At 46.7% G+C, this 9,986-nt stretch overlaps 1 non-coding gene across 1 annotated transcript; it reads right to left on the bottom strand.

Moving 5' to 3' along the window:
- Positions 1-1,021: 1,021 nt before the first annotated feature.
- trnaf-gaa (transfer RNA phenylalanine (anticodon GAA)) lies at positions 1,022-1,094 on the bottom strand. Its single transcript has one exon. It is a non-coding gene; the product is annotated as a tRNA-Phe (tRNA).
- Between the last annotated feature and the right edge of the window lie 8,892 nt (positions 1,095-9,986).

The raw sequence follows: 9,986 nt of genomic DNA, 5'->3' as shown, positions 1-9,986 counted from the left end.
GAAGGTTTACCCCTTATCCTCAAACTATGACCCCTAGTTCTGGACTCCCCCCCCCCCATTGGGAACATTCTCTCTGAAACCACCCTGTCTAACCCTGTTAGAGTTTATAAGTTTCTATGAGGCCCCTCTCACCCCTCTAAACTCCTAACAGGCCGCCTTCCTTACCACTATCCTCTTAAGGCTCTTGATCGTACTGGCCAATTCGAGGCCTGCTGAGGCAGGTCAGAGACCGCGATGCTGTCTCATCACGGAGGCATCCTCGCTGACCTGCACGTCAACAAATAAATAAATGTCAGGCAGGTGAGAGGAGAAACCCTTGGTGAAATGCGCAGCTGTTGATAAATGCAGCATCCCCTTTGTGGCGTAGAGCCTCAGCTGGTTCAGTGACCTGCCATAGAATCATCCACAGCTGGAGCTTTAACAATGCCGATTGGCTGTCTCTCTCTGTGGAATGGGCAGCCAACCCAATTTGTCCAATGGCGGGAATACCTCAAGGAGCTATCCCAATGCAGCTCTCCGCCCCAACCATCTCCAACCTTGGCACCAAGGGGCAGGGAAAATTCAGCCCACAGTGACTTCAAAATCAGTGTGGGACACACTTCTTAATTTGCCTTCATTTTATGGTAATTTGTTTTTCAAAAAGAACATAATATTATACAAATCTCAGCTGTGCTGGTGAAGACACAATGAGGGATGAATTAGTTCTTCAAGGCCTGTTTTCAGGTCTGAGGGGGGGTCATGATATGTGATCAGCCTGTAAAAAAAAAAGTTTATTCATTAGTCACAAGTAAGACTTATATTAACACTGCAATGAGGTTACTGTTCGGGTACACTGAGGAAGAATTGAGCATGGCCAATGCACCTAACCAGCACCTCTTTCAGACTGTGGGAGGAAACCCACGCAGACACGGGGAGAACTCCACACAGACAGTGACCCAAGCTGGGAATTGAACCCGGGCCCTGGCGCTGTGAGGCAGCAGTGCCACCCCTAAAATGCAGTGCCAATTGGCAAATAGGCTCATGCCAAAACCCAGGATTGAACCAGGGACCTTTAGATCTTCAGTCTAACGCTCTCCCAACTGAGCTATTTTGGCTTGCATTAACAATGAACAATCTTGTTGAGCCAGGCAAATCACTGGTGCAGCATCCTGGCATGGAACACACTGCTTACTGACTGTACGTTCAATAGGAGTTCCAGCAGCAAACATGACTAGCCTGCACTTCTTAAAGATAGAATTCTCCTCTTAAGGGGCATCTACACTCATTGTGCAGAAGCTTGTGCAGACTGAACAGAAACAAAAGCACAGAACATGCAGCAATGACAGGGGGCAGTCTCCCAGGTTTTTTGATACGTTAGTGGAGTGATTGAGTCCAGGAGTTGGGCAAGAGGAGAGATACCATGTTTCTGAGGGGGTCAGGGAGACTTCGCTACAGCTACTGAGAAAGGACAGGGATCAGGAGATCAGGGAGGTCAGTTCCTGGAGCCTGGTCCCGATGGCCTTGATAGAGTTCCAGATGTACCTCACATGAGTGGTCAAGGCCAGTCAATGCATCTTCGAAGGAGATCTAAACCAAGTACATCACCAGCCTCTCATGCTGCTTTATGCACCACTGCCTAACCACTCACCAAGCTGAGTAGTTCAGTTTTGATATGTATTATCGGGAGTGTTGCTGGATGAAATTGTTTTGGAACAATTTTTTCGTTAGTGGCTTTTATTTTGAGGATTTTGACCAAGAGGGTGTTATGATGTTGCATAGCAGATAGATTGAAAAGTGGGAACTTTGGAGCAACTTTGTTGAGTTGACGTCTTGGGGAACTGGAGTCTGAGCATCCACTCACAGACATCCAATTGAGAGCAAAGGGATAATACCATATGCCTCGCCCCTGCACCTCTCCCTCTCCTTCTTCCTCTTGCTCCCCCTCTCATCATCTCCTACCAAAGTGGCTTCCAGTTGTCTGGTGGCAAAGTCTTTGCCCATGACAGCTGGGCTGTGGATGATGCAGTAGACTACGATGAACATGGACAATCTGCTGGGCGGTGAAGGCAGTGGAACTGTTACCTCAGCACGTCAATTGTTTGCTTCATGTGTTCTGCCAGTGGCTGTATGGTCTGTGTTACAGGCATGCTGTCCTCATGTGGACAGGTGGAGGAGGGGAACCCAGCTAAGTGTGTGGTGGGTATTCCAAGTTAGCAAGCAGCCAGGCTGTGGCTCTTCATAGTGACACAAAGAAAGTAGATTTGGATGACTGTCGCAGGGAGGAGATGCCACGGTTGCTGTTTGGGTAGCAGGCATTCACAGAGAGGATCTTCTAGGCATAGTCGCGGACCAAGTAGACATTGATAGAGTGGTAGCCCTTGTGGTAATAAAACATCTTTCCATTAATTTGAGCAGCCCACTGAGCCACATGTATGAAGCTGAATGTACCCTGCATCATTGGGAATCCTACCAGCCGAGTAAATTCATTTCTTCTTTCTCCTGCTTCTCTGGTCACAATAACATCCACTTTCCTTTCTGATTGGGCTTCTGTGACCTCTCTGATGCAGTGAAGAGCTGTGAAATGTTAATAATTTTGCCTGCTCTTACCTGGAAGGATCACTAGCAAAGAAGTTCAAGGTGATGGTCACCTTGATGGACAATTCCATCCTTGCCCTGCAGTGAGGCTGCGTTTGGGTTGCAAGAGATGGCACAGTTCAGTGATCACTTCCTTTTTGAAACACATGCCTTGAACACTGTTCCTGGCTGAGGTGGAAATGGGAGAAGTGTTTCCTAAAGCCCCTTAGTGATGAGGCCTTCTATCGAAAATGTTCCTCCTCCTCCATCTCTCTGTGCTAAATTTCCAAGTCATGCTTCTGCCCAAGAGGAACTGTAACTATTGCCCCCGTTAATGAAGTAGACTTTCTCCTGATAGTCTTCTCAAATCCTCTGACCTTCTCATCAAGACGCAGCACCACTCCGTTCAAAATCTAAAAGGTTTGCAAAGCCCCCTCCATTTACAAAGTAACTAACTGTGCACCAATGAAAGTAAGTCAGAAGCAGTTGCCTGGAAGTTGGATGGTTCAGTCTCTCAAATACTGCAAATGGATGTGAGAGGCGTGGGAGAATCCCTTTCTGCAGTTGATACATGTTGAACTGGGAATGATATTCATCCCAGGCAGTAACAAACCCCCCCCTGTCCAAAATTACAGGTAATGTATCAAATTAGCATGAGGTGCTGTTTGACATCATGATCCTCCCTCAATGCATGCTTCTGGTGCACCCTGTTGGTCAGGATGCCCTATGTGGTGCGAAGCTGGAAGTGTCCAGAAGCTGACGTGGTTGTAGTTCAGGACCTCTGTAGCACAATCGCCATCATTGGCACAGACCTCAATTTTCCTGCGTAGATATCATGTGCTTTTGCATAGGGGAAGAGGGAAAATCAGATAGTGAGCAATTTGTGCTGGAAGTTGTTAAACATCTTTCGCAAACAGGGTCAAGGAGAATCTCAAGGCTTTTACGCATATATTAGGAACAAGAGTGTAGCAAGTGAAAGAGTAGGCCCACGAAAGGACAACAGAGGTAAGTTATGCGTGGAACCACAGGAAGTGGGTGAAATCCTGAATGAGTACTTTGTTTCGCTATTCACCAAGAAAAGGGACAAGGCAGATGTTGAAGTCTGGGATAGGTGTGTGAACGCTCTTGAGAATGTCAATATATCAAAGGGGGATATCAAAAACAGGATGTTGAGTATCCTAAATTGCATTAAGCTAGAAAAGCCCCCAGGGACCAATGGGATCTATCCCAGGTTATTGCGGGAAGCAAGGGGAGAAATAGCTGGGGCCTGAACAGATATCTTTGCATCCTCTTTGACCACAGGCGAGGTTCCAGAGGGCAGCACGGTGGCACAGTGGTTATCACTGCTGCCTCACAGCGCCAGGGACCCGGGTTCGATTCCCGGCTTGCGTCACTGTCTGTATGGAGTTTGCACATTCTCCCCGTGTCTGCGCGAGTTTCCTCTGGGTGCTCCGGTTTCCTCCCACACTCCAAAGATGCGCGGGTTAGGCGGATTGGCCATGCTAAATTTACCTTAGTGTCAGGCGGATTAGCAGGGTAAAGTTGTGGGTTACGGGAATAGGACCTGGGTGGGATTGTGGTCAGTGCAGACTCGATGGGCCGAATGGCCTCCTTCTGCACTGTAGGGATTCTATGATTCTATGACTGGAGAATAGCCAGTGTTGTTCCCTTGTTTAAGAAAGGAAGCAGGGATAATCCAATGAATGATAGGCCAGTGATCCTGACATCAGTGGTGGGGAAGCTTTTGGAGAAGTTACTGAGGGACAGGATAAATGCACATTTGGAAGAAAATGGACTAATTAGTGACAGGCAGCATGGTTTTGTACCAGGAAGATTATGTCTCACCAACTTGATTGAGTTTTTTGAAGAGGTGGCAAAGAAAATTGATGAGGGAAGGGCTGTGGACGTAGTTTATGTGGACGTTAGTGAAGGTGTTTGACAAGGTCCCACATGGCAGACTGGTACAAAAGTTAAAATCACATGGGATTCGGGGTGGGCTGGCTAGATGGATACAGGACTGGCTTGGTTATAGAAGTGATGTGGTGTAGAAACTTGGTGTCTGTGTCGATATGCGCAATCTTCTTGGAGATCCTCTCCACTTGGAGCCGGCAGTTTGCGGTAACCGCAAACTACTTGGTTATAGAAGACAGAGAATAGTGGTGGAAGGGTGTTTTTCAGGAAGGAGATCTGTGGCTAGTGGTGTTCCACAGGGATCAGTGCTGGGGCTTCTATTGTTTGTACTATATATAAATGATCTGGAGGAAAATGTGGGTGGTCTGATTAGTACGTTTATGGATGACACAAAGATTGGCAGAGTTGCTGATAGTGCCGAGGATTGTCAGAGGATACAACAGGATATAGATAGATTGGGGACTTGGGCACACAAATGGCAGATAGAGCTTAATCCAGAAAAATGCAAGGTGATGCATTTTGGAGGTTCAAATTTAGGTATGAATTATATTGTAAATGGTGGAAGCCTTTGGAACATAAACATACAGAGGGATCTGGGTGTGCAGGTCCACAGTTCCCTAAAAGTGGCAACACAGGTGGCCAAGGGATTAAGAAGGCATATGGCATGCTTGCCTTCATCAGCCGGGGCATTGAGGACAGGAGTTGGGAAATCATGTTGCAGCTATATAAAACCTGGTTAGGCCGCATTTGGAGTATTGCGTGCAGTTCTGGTCACCGCACTACCAGAAGGATGTGGAAATTTTGGAGAGAGTGCAACGAAGGTTCACCAGGATGTTGCCTGGTCTCAAGGGTGTTGGCTATGAGGAGAGGTTGAATAAATTGGATTTGTTTTCACTGGAAAGACCGAGGCTGAGGGGAGACCTGATAGAGGTCTACAAAATGTTGAGAGGCATAGACAGGGTGGATAGTCAAAGGCTTTTTCCAAGGATGGAAGTGTCAATTACAAAGGGGCACAGGTTCAAGGTGAGAGGGGGAAAGTTTAAGGGAGATGTCAGGGGAATTTTTTCACGCAGAGAGTGGTGGGTGCCTGGAACGCACTGCCAGAGAGGGTGGTGGAAGCAGGCACATTTGCAACATATAAGAGGCATCTGGATGGGCACATGAATAGGGAGGAAATAGAAGGATATGAACTGAGTAAGGGCAGATCATGATCGGCACAGCTTCTTTATTCTTTGTCATGACTGAGTACCTGGTGCAGCATTTCAGAGTGATGAGCTACAGTGAAAGGTGAGTATTTCATGGAATTTCCAACACTGCTAACAATCACAGACTATCATTTGCAATGTTTCTCAGTTGTGACTGTCTGCACACTTACATTACCTTCGTGAGTCAGAAACAATTAAAAAGAAACTCTTTGACTTTTCATTAACCATTTTTATTCTTGCATGACAACCTAATTATGCCGTGGGCGTAATTTCCCAAATGTTCCCTTTTACTCATATCTGTGAATTCAGTAGTAGAGTGGTTACGTGATGGAACCTGTAATGCAGAGGCCTGGATTTAATAATCCAGGAAGTGAACTAAATCTCAGTTTAGCAATTTGTGAATTTAAATTCAATTAATTAAATTAATCTAGAATATAAATGGTACAGCTATCGGCATGTCTCAAACTCTAATTATTTATTTATCAGTGTCACAAGTAGGCTTACATTAACACTGCAATGAAGTTACAGAAAAAATCACCTAGTCGCCACACTCCAGCGTCTGTTCAGGTACGTGGAGGAAGAACTTAGCATGGCCAATGCACCCAACCGGCACATCTTTCAGACCATGGGAGGAAACCAGAACACCCAGAGGAACCCATGCAGACACTATATAGATTCCGGTTAGACAGTGACCCAAGCTGGGAATCGAACCCAGATCTCTGGCGCTGTGAGGCAGCAGTGCTAACCACTGTGCCATCATTAGTTCATTAATTAAAGCCTTTTAAGGGAAGAAAACTTGCTATCCCTTCCAGACCCACTGCAATGTGATTGGCTCTTAACTGCTCTCAGGAATGGCTGAGAATTCCCCTTGGTTGTATCAAAGCACTACCAAAAAAAAAGTGTTTAATAAGAATAAAACAGGACAGACAAACTGGCATCAACCTGAGCATCAGAGATGGGCAAAACCAAGACACATTCAACTCACTTGACCCTGAAAAATCCTTCCTCCTAACTTGAGAGCTGTCCATGAACTAGCCAGGAACGACCTGACATACCTCTCAGTCAACATCCCAGATTACCCCATCACCATCCCTGGGTATCTCCATTCTCACTGGCAGAACACATTGACCAGGGATAGTGACACAGTGGAATGCATCTTGGGAGAATAGCCCTGGATGTGGTCAAAATTGATTCTGCAGTGCACAAAGTCAAATGGCCAAGGAAACTTCATTCTGATGACCACCAATTGCCATCTGTCAGCTAATGGATCGGTACTCCTTCAGCGCAGGCATTTGTCCGACCAAGTGGAAAAATCCCTGGGTATGTTCTATCCACAAAAAGCAGGACAAATCCAATCCAGCCAGTACTGCTCCATCAGCCTACTCTCAGTTATCAGCAAAGTGATGGAAGGTTTTGTTAACAGTTCTGCATGTGGCACATAACACAGCAGTAACCTGCTCTCCATGTTCTGACAGGCTTACTTGTCTTCTGACCTCATTACAACCTTGGTCCAAACATGGCCATTGGAGCTGAACTCCAGAGGAGAGGTGAGAATGACTGCCTTTGGCATCAAGGCAGTATTTGACTGAATGTGGCATTAAGGAACCCCAACAAAATTGGAGTCAATGAGAAGCAGGGAGAAAACTCTCCACTGATTGGAGTCATACTGAGCACAAAAGAAGATGGTTGTGTTTGTTGGATTCCCAGGGCTTTGCTGCAGGAGTTCCTCCAGGGTAGTGTCCTAGATCTAAACATCTTCAGCTGCTTCATCAATGACCTTCCCGCCATCAGTGGGTCAGAAGGGGGGATGTCTGCTGTTGATTGCACAGTATTCACTTTCATTCATAACTTCTCAGACATTGAAGTAGTCCAGATGCAGTTGCAGCAAAACTTGGTCAACATTGAGGCTTGGACTGACAATTGGAAAGTTCATAAGTTCGTAAGATATTGGAGCAGAATTAGGCCATTCGGCCCATCGGGTCTGCTCTGCCATTCGATCATGGCTGATATGCTCCTCATCCCCATTTTCCTGCCTTCTCCCCATAACCCTTCAACCCATTACGAATTAAAAATCTGCCGAACTCCTTAAATTTACTCACTGTCCCAGCATCCACCGCACTTTGGGGTAGCGAATTCCACAGATTCACAACCCTTTGGGAGAAGGAGTTTCTCCTCAAGTCTGTTTTAAGTTTGCTACCCTTATCCTAAGACTATAACCTCTTGTCCTAGAATGCCCCACCAGAAGAAGCATCCGCTCCACGTCTACTTTATCCATACCTTTTATCATCTTGTCTGCCTCAATTTGATCTCCCCTCATTCTTCTAAATTCCAGAGAGCAGAGGCCTAAACTGTTCAATCTCTCATTCAATGTGTATTCAAGTGCCAGACAATGAACATCTGCAACAAGAAAGAGTCTAGCCATCTCTCCTTGAGATTTAGTGGCATTACCAAAGACAAATCCCCCACTATCAATATTGTGGGAATCACCTTTAATCTCTCACTTAACTGGACCAGTCAAATAAATAGGGTCCACATAAACAGATCAGAGGCTGGGTATTCTCCACAATTTAAATTCCTAAAGCTTCTCCTTTCCCATGAAGACACATATGGAGTGTGGTAGTATAACCTCCACTTGCGTGGATGAGGGCAGCTCCAAAAATAGTCAAGAAACTTGACACCATTCAGGATGAAACATGACTAGCATCCCAATTCACCACCTTAAGCATTCACTCCCTCCTCCATTGGTACACTGTGGCCGTGGGGTTACACCTATCAGATGCATTGCAGTACCTCATCGAGGCTCCATCAAGAGCACTTTCCAAATCAGTAACTTCTACCACTTCAGATATTAAGGGAAGCAGGTGCATGGGAATGCTAAGTTTTTCTCCAAGTCAAACACCATCCTGACTTGGAACTGTATTGCTATTCCTCCAATGTCATAGGAACAAGATCCTGGAACTCCCTCCCAAACAGTAAGAAGAGTGTGCCTGCTCCATGTGCACTGCAGCTGTTCAAGGATGTGCCTCGGCATCACTTTCTCATGGGAATTAGAATGGGCAATGCATTGCTGTCTTTCCAGCACTGCTTACATACTGCAAATTAATATATTTAAACAAGTCACTTGTTATCAGATCCAAATCTAAGTACTTGAAGAAAAAAATAAAAGCACATGACAACTGAAAGAGCACATCTGGGCTGGGATTTCCCAACCCGCTGTGCTGCTCAAGTAGCGCAGCAGGCTGGGAGACATCAGCGATGGCCGTTTCGCGGGATTCACACTGGATGCCCGCGCCTCCGAATGTCTCCCAGGCTACGTTTTTGAGTGTAATCAGCTCCATGCCAGAAATTGCCCCTGAGCTGATTATCATATTTAAATCAGCATTTCAATATGATTAGCGGGCCCAGGACAGTATTCTCCAGCCCGCTAGCATCTCCTCCCCCCGCTGGAAGTTGTTCCCTCCAGCAGTGTTCACGACTACTCCCCACTAATGGGGAACAGGCACCCTACCCTGCTGGAGTGAACAGAGGCCATTGAGGTCACCCAGGGAGGTTGGGGCAAGAGGGGTGCCCCCAAGGGGAAAACTGGCACTGCCCACCGGGCACATTGACACTGCCCACCGGGCACCAGACAGTGCCAAGGGGTGGGACAAAAGGAGGCGGGAGCCTACTGGGGGCAGGGCCTACAGGGGGTGGGGGTCATCGGAGCTGGCCCAGGGAGGTCTGGGAGTCCAACAATCAGGGGATGGAGGGGTTGGAAGGCCAATCAGGGGAGTTGCGGGGCTGGGCAGTGATTGTGAAACCGGCAATGGGGAGGGGCCAATGCAGAGGCGCCAATCTCCACTCTGACAGATCAGTGCATGTGCAATGGCCTACTCACTACTATGCTGCTGGCCTCTCAGGTGGGAATCGGCCTTGCCTCCTACTTACCAGTGTGAATCATGCTGAAGCACCCTGCAATGCTCAGAGTGTCAGAGATTCACCCTGCTGGTAAGTACACTAAAACAAAACGACGGATATTACTCTCGTTTTCCTGCACACTGGGAACTTAGATTTTTTTTTGGGAGAATCCTGGACATAAACTGTAATATATTTCAGGTACGAGTCACCGGGAATGCTCTTAGGCAAGAGTTATGAAGCCATACTTCCAGAAAGTAACCTAATGATTGTTAAATAGGTGCAGCATAACTGTTTCATAATATAGGGCAGGATTTTCCACCACACATACAAAGAACAAAGAACAATACAGCACAGGAACAGGCCCTTCGGCCCTCCAAGCCTGCACCGATCATGTGTTCCTAACTAGACCATCCGTTTGTA

Source organism: Mustelus asterias, chromosome 19 (assembly GCF_964213995.1).
Source record: "Mustelus asterias chromosome 19, sMusAst1.hap1.1, whole genome shotgun sequence".
In the NCBI taxonomy this organism is placed as follows: Eukaryota; Metazoa; Chordata; class Chondrichthyes; order Carcharhiniformes; family Triakidae; genus Mustelus; species Mustelus asterias.
This window is presented reverse-complemented; position numbering and strand designations above follow the sequence as displayed.